At 46.1% G+C, this 8,544-nt stretch overlaps 1 long non-coding RNA gene across 1 annotated transcript; it reads right to left on the bottom strand.

Annotated features, from left to right (window-relative positions):
* Nucleotides 1-4,252: 4,252 nt before the first annotated feature.
* Nucleotides 4,253-6,857, bottom strand: LOC116069984. The gene is made up of 3 exons (XR_004110241.1): nt 6,583-6,857; nt 6,353-6,434; nt 4,253-4,396 (listed from the first exon to the last, which is right to left on the bottom strand). It is a non-coding gene; the product is annotated as an uncharacterized LOC116069984 (long non-coding RNA).
* Between the last annotated feature and the right edge of the window lie 1,687 nt (nt 6,858-8,544).

Here is an 8,544-nt window from a genome sequence, read left to right on the forward strand (position 1 = left end):
ATATCAGTATGAAAAACCTGGCAGGAAGATGGGAGATAGCAGTTTTTACATTGATAAGTATTTGTTCATTTCCTAACAACAAAAAGAAATATAAATCTCTCCAGAAATTAAATAGCCTGGCTTGTTGGAGCAGTTTTTGTGGGGCTGCTGCGTGCGGGGCTGGCTCCCTTTCTGGGCCCCCGCGCAGATAATCGAGGTAAGACTATCACCTGGGATCACGCGGGCTGTGGGGGCCCAGCTCGCAGGGCCCAAGTCGCCTACTTTTTTTTTTTTTTTCTGTCACTTATTTTCTCGGCGGGCCCGATTTGCATTTTAATGGAAGTAGTTTATAGACTTCTCTGCAGCCTTTGCCGAGCCACAAGTGGCATCATTAAGTGAGCTAAGCCGGATTAATGCCGATAGTAAAGTCAGATAATACAATAACAGCGGCCTCCATTCCATTTGCATTAGGTGAGGAGCGCGGGGCTGCCTGGTGCCTAGCGATAATTTGTAAGCGCGATATGTTGTACTTGAGAGGATAAGATTAAATTTAGTGGGTTTAACTGTCATCCCGGTAAGTCAATTACTTCATCTTTTCAGCCTTTGAATTTCTTTTATAAATAAAATAAATGGAATATTGAGCTGCTCCCGCAGCCATTTCGAGCTCCCATGAAGAATTACACAGGCTGGGCCAAATAAATAAATAAATAAAAAGGCTTCGGATTGAGCTCCATAAACAAAATATAAACTCCATTCAGGTGCCGACGTGGCGGCAGCCCCGAAATATTGTCCGTCTCTCATATCACAAGCATGACGGATTCCATTGTGGCTTCAGTTTTGCCATAATAGGAAATATTTATGTCGCGCCTGGGTCTTTTCTGTCCCTATCCTGCCATTGTAGGAGGCAAACACAAGCAGACAGAGCCATGGGCTTCCTACCTACCCCTCCTTCCCTCCCCTGTCTTCTCTTGCCCCGGTGCTAAGTATTTCGTGATCTAGAGGATAGGAAGGAAGCCCCATGACCCCAGGGGCTTGCATCCAATTTCCAGGGCGCCTCAGATAAACGGGGACAACTTCCTTCAGACCTTTCTCTTCCAGACCATGGACGAGGGCCCTGGAGATGGATTTCCTGCTAAGGAGTTGAGCTAGGGAAATCTTGATAGGTTCTTACAGCAGAGGTGCTGGGAGGAGGGACTAGGCTACAGGACAACAAAGAGAAAAGGAACTGTCAAGAAGTAGAAGGAAGAAAGGAAGGATGGGCTAAAGGAAAAGACAGGAAGAGAGACACGAAAGAAGAATGGGAGGGGGGAACAAAAAGAAGACAGGGAGAGAAAGAATGGGGAGACAGAGACAGAAAGGAAAGGAGAAAGGGACAGAGAAAGGAAGAAAGAAACAGAAAGAAAAGAATCAAGCATTCAAAGCCTGCTGGCAGGCACCAATCAATAGGAGCAATCTTTAAGAGATGCAGGTCTGTTGGCCTCTTAGTACACTAACAGACATGCTCATTAAAAACACAAACCAAATCACAACAAAATAACAGAGACAACTAACTGCATGAGTACATAAATAAGCAAGTAGGTGACCGAGCTAGAGAGGCACAAGGAAGAATCTGGGTGGAACCCCTATATGACACTGATGACTAAAGAAATGTAGCCCAGGTTGGCCCCCAATTTGATACGTAGCTAAGGGGCCAGGCCGTGGTGGCTCACGCCTTTAATCCCAGCACTTGGGAGGCAGAGGCAGGAGGATTTCTGAGTTCGAGGCCAGCCTGGTCTACAGAGTGAGTTCCAGGACAGCCAGAGCTATACAGAGACACCCTGTCTCGAAAACCAAAAAAGAAAAACAAAAACAAAAACAAAAAAAGATATGTAGCTAAGGATTGACCATGAACTTGTGATCCTCTTCCCTCTACCTCCCAAAGTTTTGTTAAAACACTGATGATAGTGTTGTCTGTATTTAAAGCATTGTCTATTGCACAGTGTGTGATATGTGCACTCATATGCATTCGGGTGTACACATGTACATAGAGCACAGGAGGGGTGTCGGATGTCTTCCATCTCTCTTTAACCTCAGGTTGTGAGGCAGGATTTCTCACTGAGTCTGAAGCTCACCGTTTTTTCAGTTGGGTGCTCTGACCTGAGATCCTTGGGCCCCTCCCTGAGATGCTAGCCTTGTAGACAGGAGTGCCTATGTCTGGGGGTGATGTGCCTGCCGGGGCTTTGAACAGTGTTCCATAGCCATCGCTCACCCAACACACCATTTGACCAATTGAATGTCTGCTACGTTTTAAAACATTTTGATGTCTAATGCACCACTTTCGACAATGCAGATTCCTCTACAAGGGCCGTGATCGGGAAGCCTGGGCCAGTAAATAGAAATCATAATGAGAAGGGTCTGTGTGTGCGCACACATGCATGTGTGTTTCTCTGACTTCATTCCAAAGCCAAAGATATAAATGACTTTTAGATTGTCCCTTGTTTTGTATTATCCACGCCTCTGCCCTTCACTAGTGCAGATAATCGAGAGCTCACTGTACTGTGATTAATTATATGGCCAGGGCTGACAGCCAAGAGTCACTGAGAGCAGAGGGTTTCAGGCCCTTTCAAAGGTGGAAGGATTCTGTTTGCCTGTTCAACTGTCTCGTTATTTCTAGCCTTGACCAAGCATCTACTCTGTGCCGGGCTTCCTAACCTTTCACCTGTAACCTTCCATATAACCCTCAGAGCGTGCATGCCATGGACACTGAGGATTTCCATTGTCTTCTATCTCAGAGTGAAGCAAACAGAGGTCAGAGAGGTGATGATCTTCCCAAGTTACAAAGATTCACAAACAACCAACAAAATACCATCAATGAATTGACCAGTGACTTCCGTGTATTGTCAAAGAATCACAGACACTAAATGTATTTTCACTTTATTACCGTAGAGTCCCTCTAAGGGCTTCAACACTGAACCTCACGTGCTGTATAGGTTTTCCATGTAGATATCATGAAGTCTGTTGGCTGATCGGTAAAGCCAATTTGATCTTTCAGGCCTGTGTTCAAGCACAAGCCTTAGAGGACAGCTAAGGATGTTTCTTGTAACTTAGATGGCAGTGGCCACATGTTCTCTTTCAACCCTCTTACTTTAGTGTGTGTGTGTGTGTGTGTGTGTCTGCGTGCGCGCGCGCACAATGCATGCTCACATAGAAACCAGAGGTCAGACTTCAGTGTCTTCTCTATTATTTCTCTGCATCATTTTATTTTGATACAGGGTCAGGAGCTCACCCATTAGTGGATTGGTTAAGGTTGGTTGCTCCGGCAAGCCCCAGAGACCCTCCTATGTCTATGCAATGCTGGGATTAGCTCCCCCAGCTTGGCTTTTCACATGGGTGATGCACATCCGCATGCTTGTGAAGAAACCACTTCACTGGCTGAACCATCTCCACAGCCCACACATCCCTGACGAGTGCTTCCGCATAGCAAGGGCGAGAGAAAGCACCAGCCGAAAAGTGGTGGACTGTGGGCAAAGGTGCTGAATAGACCCAGCCCAGGTCCAAACGATTAACTGTGTTATTTTCATGGCACAGAGGAACCTGGGGACCAGGGAATGAGGAATGCTTGAGTCACCTATGCTATGTGAGCTTCAGAGTTCACACTCCCCAGGCTCCTTGGAAGCCCAGCTTCTCCACCACAGATGTGCAGTAGTATTGACACAATGCCCGTGAACTGCACAAGATGTCAGCCTGTATCTGCTATATCGCAAAGCTGGGCAGTCAGGGGTTTCTAGGCCATATCTCAGGAATAATGATTCTGGTCTTCTTCTGTGAATTATTCTCAGTCTGAGTCAAAATAAATAAGTTTTTGTGTTACTTCTTTGGGGCCTAAATATTCCTCACTTTTCATCTCTAATGCTACCATTTCATGTTTTCCTGTCTCAGTCTTATTCCTATTTCTATGCTAGTTCTAGGTGTAGTTTAAAACCCACCCCACAGAAGAAAAGTCTCTTTGAGTCATCTTTAACTGCCCGATTCTGTCTCAGTGTTGTGCTCACAAGTTCTCACCTGCACGCATACGTACGCACACCCATCTGCTCTTCCCATCACTTTTCAATTATATTTTATTCACTTGCCGAGGGTGAAGCGTGTGGGCACACCAGTGCCATGTGTAAAGGTCAGAGGTTAGCTTGGGGCAGTCTCTTTTTTCCTCTCTCCCACTTGAGTTCCCCAAATCAAACTCAAATTATTAGGTGTGACAGCTAATGTCCCTACTCACTGAGCCATATCGCCAGACTTCTATGTTTCAATTTTTCTTTAATTAGTTATCATTGTGAGTATGTGCTCAAGGTGTGTGGGAGGGCAGACACACGGGTGACACGGTGCATGTGCAGAGGTCTAAGGACACCTTCTGGGGTTCTGATCTCTCCTTCCACCATGAGATCTGAGGATTAAACACAGGTCATCAGGTTTATTTGTCAAGTGCTTTTACCCAGTAGGCTGCCTGAGTAGAACTTACTATCATTACTACTATTTAAATTTTGTTTTCCCTGCAACTAATGAGAAAAATCTTGTCACTATTTACCCCATTGTAGAGTCTCCCCATGAATTTGAGGAAAATTACTTTACTAAATTATTTTTGTGTATAGACACACACACACACACACACACACACACACAGTGCCACAGTGGAACAGAATTAAACGGACTCCATCATTTCAGAGCTCAGTTCCACGAATAGCTTACCCCCCGGCTGTTTTATTACCACTCAGTCTCATGAAACCCTTCTAAACAGCTGACATTACATTTTTTTTTCATCTCATCCTCAGGAACATTCTTCTAATAATAATATTTCCCAATGCCGACACCGTTTTGAGGTTTGATTCTGTGAGGGGTGGAAGTGTTAATCCACGTCCCAAGCCTGCGTGTTCGTGCAGATATCAGTGTCCCATTTTCTCTAAAATTAGCCAATGTCACGCAAGCTTTCAGATGCTGTAATTACAACAGCAACAGACCAGAAAAGCTCCCAACACTCACCCTGTCTTGGGACCAGCCATCTGCAAACTCAGGTCTTCCTTTCTTTTTCATTTTTCCATGTGCATGTATGTGAATGTGTGTGCATGTATGTGCATGTGTGTGCATGTTTGCATGTGTATAGGTGGAGTCTGCAGACTAAGGTCAGGCACCTTCCTTGATCACTCTCTGCCTTGTGCCCTAAGGCCCAGTCTCAGTCTCCCACTTTGAACCCAGAGCCCACAGATTCAGTGAATCAAACTCTCCAGTTTTCAGTGGGGCCCCTCTGTTTCCACCTCCTGTGTGCTGGAATCTAGGCGGGCTGCCACACCTAACCTGGCACTTAGGTAGACCCTGATGATCAACGTTCCAGTCCTCAGTGCTTGTAAGAACCCAGCGAACTGCTGCTCCAGCTCCATCTCGCTCCCTTTCGCTTCTGCTTTTTGCTTGAGTTTTAGCCTCCTAATTCCCCAACACAATGCAAGTTAGGCCCCCTGAATGTGTCATCACTATTTGCTGACTGAGCGTGTCGGTATCTAAGCCAACGTTGATTTCCCACCTTCTCTTTGAGGTACCAGGTCACTGGTACCTCAAAACTGAGTCAGTAGGTACACCGGACTCGAGAAGACCAGCTGAAGTCTTACAGGAGGCAAAGGGAACAGCCATCTGTACAGATGTGGAAAAAGCTGAGACACATCCTTCCCCTAGATAGATGCCCTATTTCTCCAGCCTAGAATGTCCGTATTACCATCTCCTTGGGTTTAAAGCCATATGGTTGAGCAAATGGACAGCCTCTTTCCTCATCAAGTAGTCACCATTTCCTCATTAGTGTCTACCATTTCCTGGTGCAGAACAATACTTCCTGGTGAGATCAAAGCTCCCTTTCTCCTCCCTCAGTCCCAGCCCCTGTGAATCCTTTCAATGATAGTTATACCCCCCTCCCCCCGGATACCTTAGGTTTGTTGAATGAGTAAAGAAACGAAACTACAGTTCTTTAATGACCTGAAGAAATATCGTATGTAGTGAATAAATATGTATTGAATGAAATACAAAAATGTAACTAGGAAAAATACCTGTGGGGGGGGGGCAGAGGTTGACAGGATAGTTATAAGGATTAAATGAAGTTATCTGCTTAATATAAGATTGTTCCCACCTCCCCAAACGAAGACTGCCTTCTAGATGTGTGTATAGCAGAGGGACAAGTAGGATATCTTAGTCCATTCCTCCTTCCTGTGCTTGGATGCCATTGCCTTGGTTATTTATAGAGAGAAGTTAATTGCCTCATTGTTCTGGAGTCCAAGATAACAGGGCTGACATTTGAGGGGGCCCTCTAACCCATATTATCACACCATGGAGGGAAGCACAAATCGAAGCCTAGAAAACCCACCTTCACGGCACAGCCGCCTGTTCCCCAACACATAATACACTGCAGGGACGTTCTTCATTCTCAGAAACTTCCCCTCATGGACCTACAGAGACTCATTGGATAAAGGAAGATGAGAAAATACACTGGGCTCTGTAAACTCAGGAAGTCACAAGATTCACGAGGCCCCTCCCCAGGATGATAGATAAACAGCAAAGGTTGTCCCTGGGAGAGAACTCCCAGTGGAGAGTGACCTGAAAGCTGCGCAGAGCTCTTGATGCATGCTGTCCCCTATGCCAATGGAGCTTTCCCCGTGCTGCTTTAAGTCACACTCTTTGGTTCATCCAGCTAGACATGTGTGGAATCATTTTGGAGCGAAGAGGCACATGTGCACATCTCTGCAGGAAAGGTCGCGGGGGTAAGTCTATACATGCACATTGCTTTTGTTTCTCCCTATGCCAAGTTTCTGCCCCTCGACGCTGCTGTGTTGAGGATGGTTCTAGTTTCATTCTGTGCTGTTGTCAAACACTCTGAACAAACAAACAAACAGAAGCAAAATAAGTGGGAGACGGGAAAGGGGTTATTTGTCTTATAGTCTAGGTCATAATCAATCACTGAGAACATTCCGAGCAGCGACTCTAGGCAGGAACCTGGAGACAAGAACCGCGGAGGGACATTGCTTGCTGGCTTGTGCCTTGGCTCACTCACAGACCCATGCTTAGGTCTCTTTCTTACCCAGCCAAAGACCACCTGCCTAGAGATACTGCTGCCCACAGTGCGCTCTCCTGCGGGGTGGTAGTCTGGGCAAGCAACCTGGTCCCAGTCGAGTAAGAGGTATGGAACTCCAGAGACCCAGTGGGTGGTAATTTCTGCCTGCATGAGAAGGAAGGTATTTGACCACGCCTCCTGGGTCCCTGGCTCCTGTTTCAGTTACACACACACACACACACACACACACACACACACACACAGAGTCCCCCACAGGAGAGGTGTGTGATATTGGTCACATATTAGCAGCACCAAGCCTTCATACATGCAAATAAAGATTCCCCAAGCTCTCAGCTCAAACCAATGAGAAATACCTGCTGTTGAATCACCCCCAAAACTGTCTATAAATCCTCTCCAGGGAATTAAAGGTCTACTCCATCGTCCGAGCCTTTTGTTCTAAGAGCTGTAACACTTGGGAAGAAGTTCTACTCTCCCCCGAAAAGCAGCCTGAAGCTGTGCCGCACTCCTCAATGGCTAGTCACCCTCTCATTGGCCCAGCCTGACCCGACTCAGTACAGGGCAGCCGCAGAGCAACTAAGCAGTCTAGAAGACAGAGGTTAGGCCAACTGCAGAGGCAGACATGAGGGAGGCTGATGTAAACGACTTCTCCTCCCCATCTGGGCTCGCTTCTCTTCGCCAGAGCTCTCACACCAGACCGGGCCAGAGATCTCTGTGGAAAGCGTCTGGCACACAGGCTCACACTCCTGCACCAATTAACAATCAAGACAACCCCCTCCACTACCCCCCATAGACATGGTCACCAGCCAGTCAAGGCAATTCCTTAATCAAGGCAGTTCCTCAGTCAAGGTTTTTCCCTCAGATGGCTCTAGGCTGTGTCAAGTTGATGATTAAACATTACCAGGACAAGGACCAAGTTCTCAAGAGATGGAACTAGGAGATGCATTCAAACGACAGCACTGAGAAAAGACTTTGAACTCCCTTATGTCTCCCTAGCAAAAGAAGGAAAGTTTAACTAATTTTTTTTATGTCATACAGTGTTGGATAGTCATACCCTGTCAATAGAGGTCATTCATCTTTCCTTCCATTAGATTTGTTTTAAAGACAAAAGAAAGCACTGTCCAAAGGTTGAGTAATTAAAAAGGTCCATCCAGTGGCTTTAAATGTCCACAGATTCTTAGATGCCCTTTTCCTCAAGGGTATATATAGTCTTATGATCTTCCCCTTGAGCGTTCTGAACTTTGTTTTAATAAGTGAATTGGAAGTTATGATGTTCAGTCCGGGAAGGCAGGTCATAAAAGGTTCCGTAACTTCTAACAGCAAGTAGCTCATTCGCTCTCAGGCAGCTCCAGCTATGTCCCAGAGAAACATATCCTGACGAGAAGCACGAACTCCCAGGCCACAGTTTGCTTAGAACTAGTTCTCACCAGCTCAGGAAGGTCTTCTTATACCTGTATCCCTGGCCAACATTTGTTCTGTCTCCACAGAAA

This window comes from Mastomys coucha, unplaced genomic scaffold (genome assembly GCF_008632895.1).
Source record: "Mastomys coucha isolate ucsf_1 unplaced genomic scaffold, UCSF_Mcou_1 pScaffold1, whole genome shotgun sequence".
In the NCBI taxonomy this organism is placed as follows: Eukaryota; Metazoa; Chordata; class Mammalia; order Rodentia; family Muridae; genus Mastomys; species Mastomys coucha.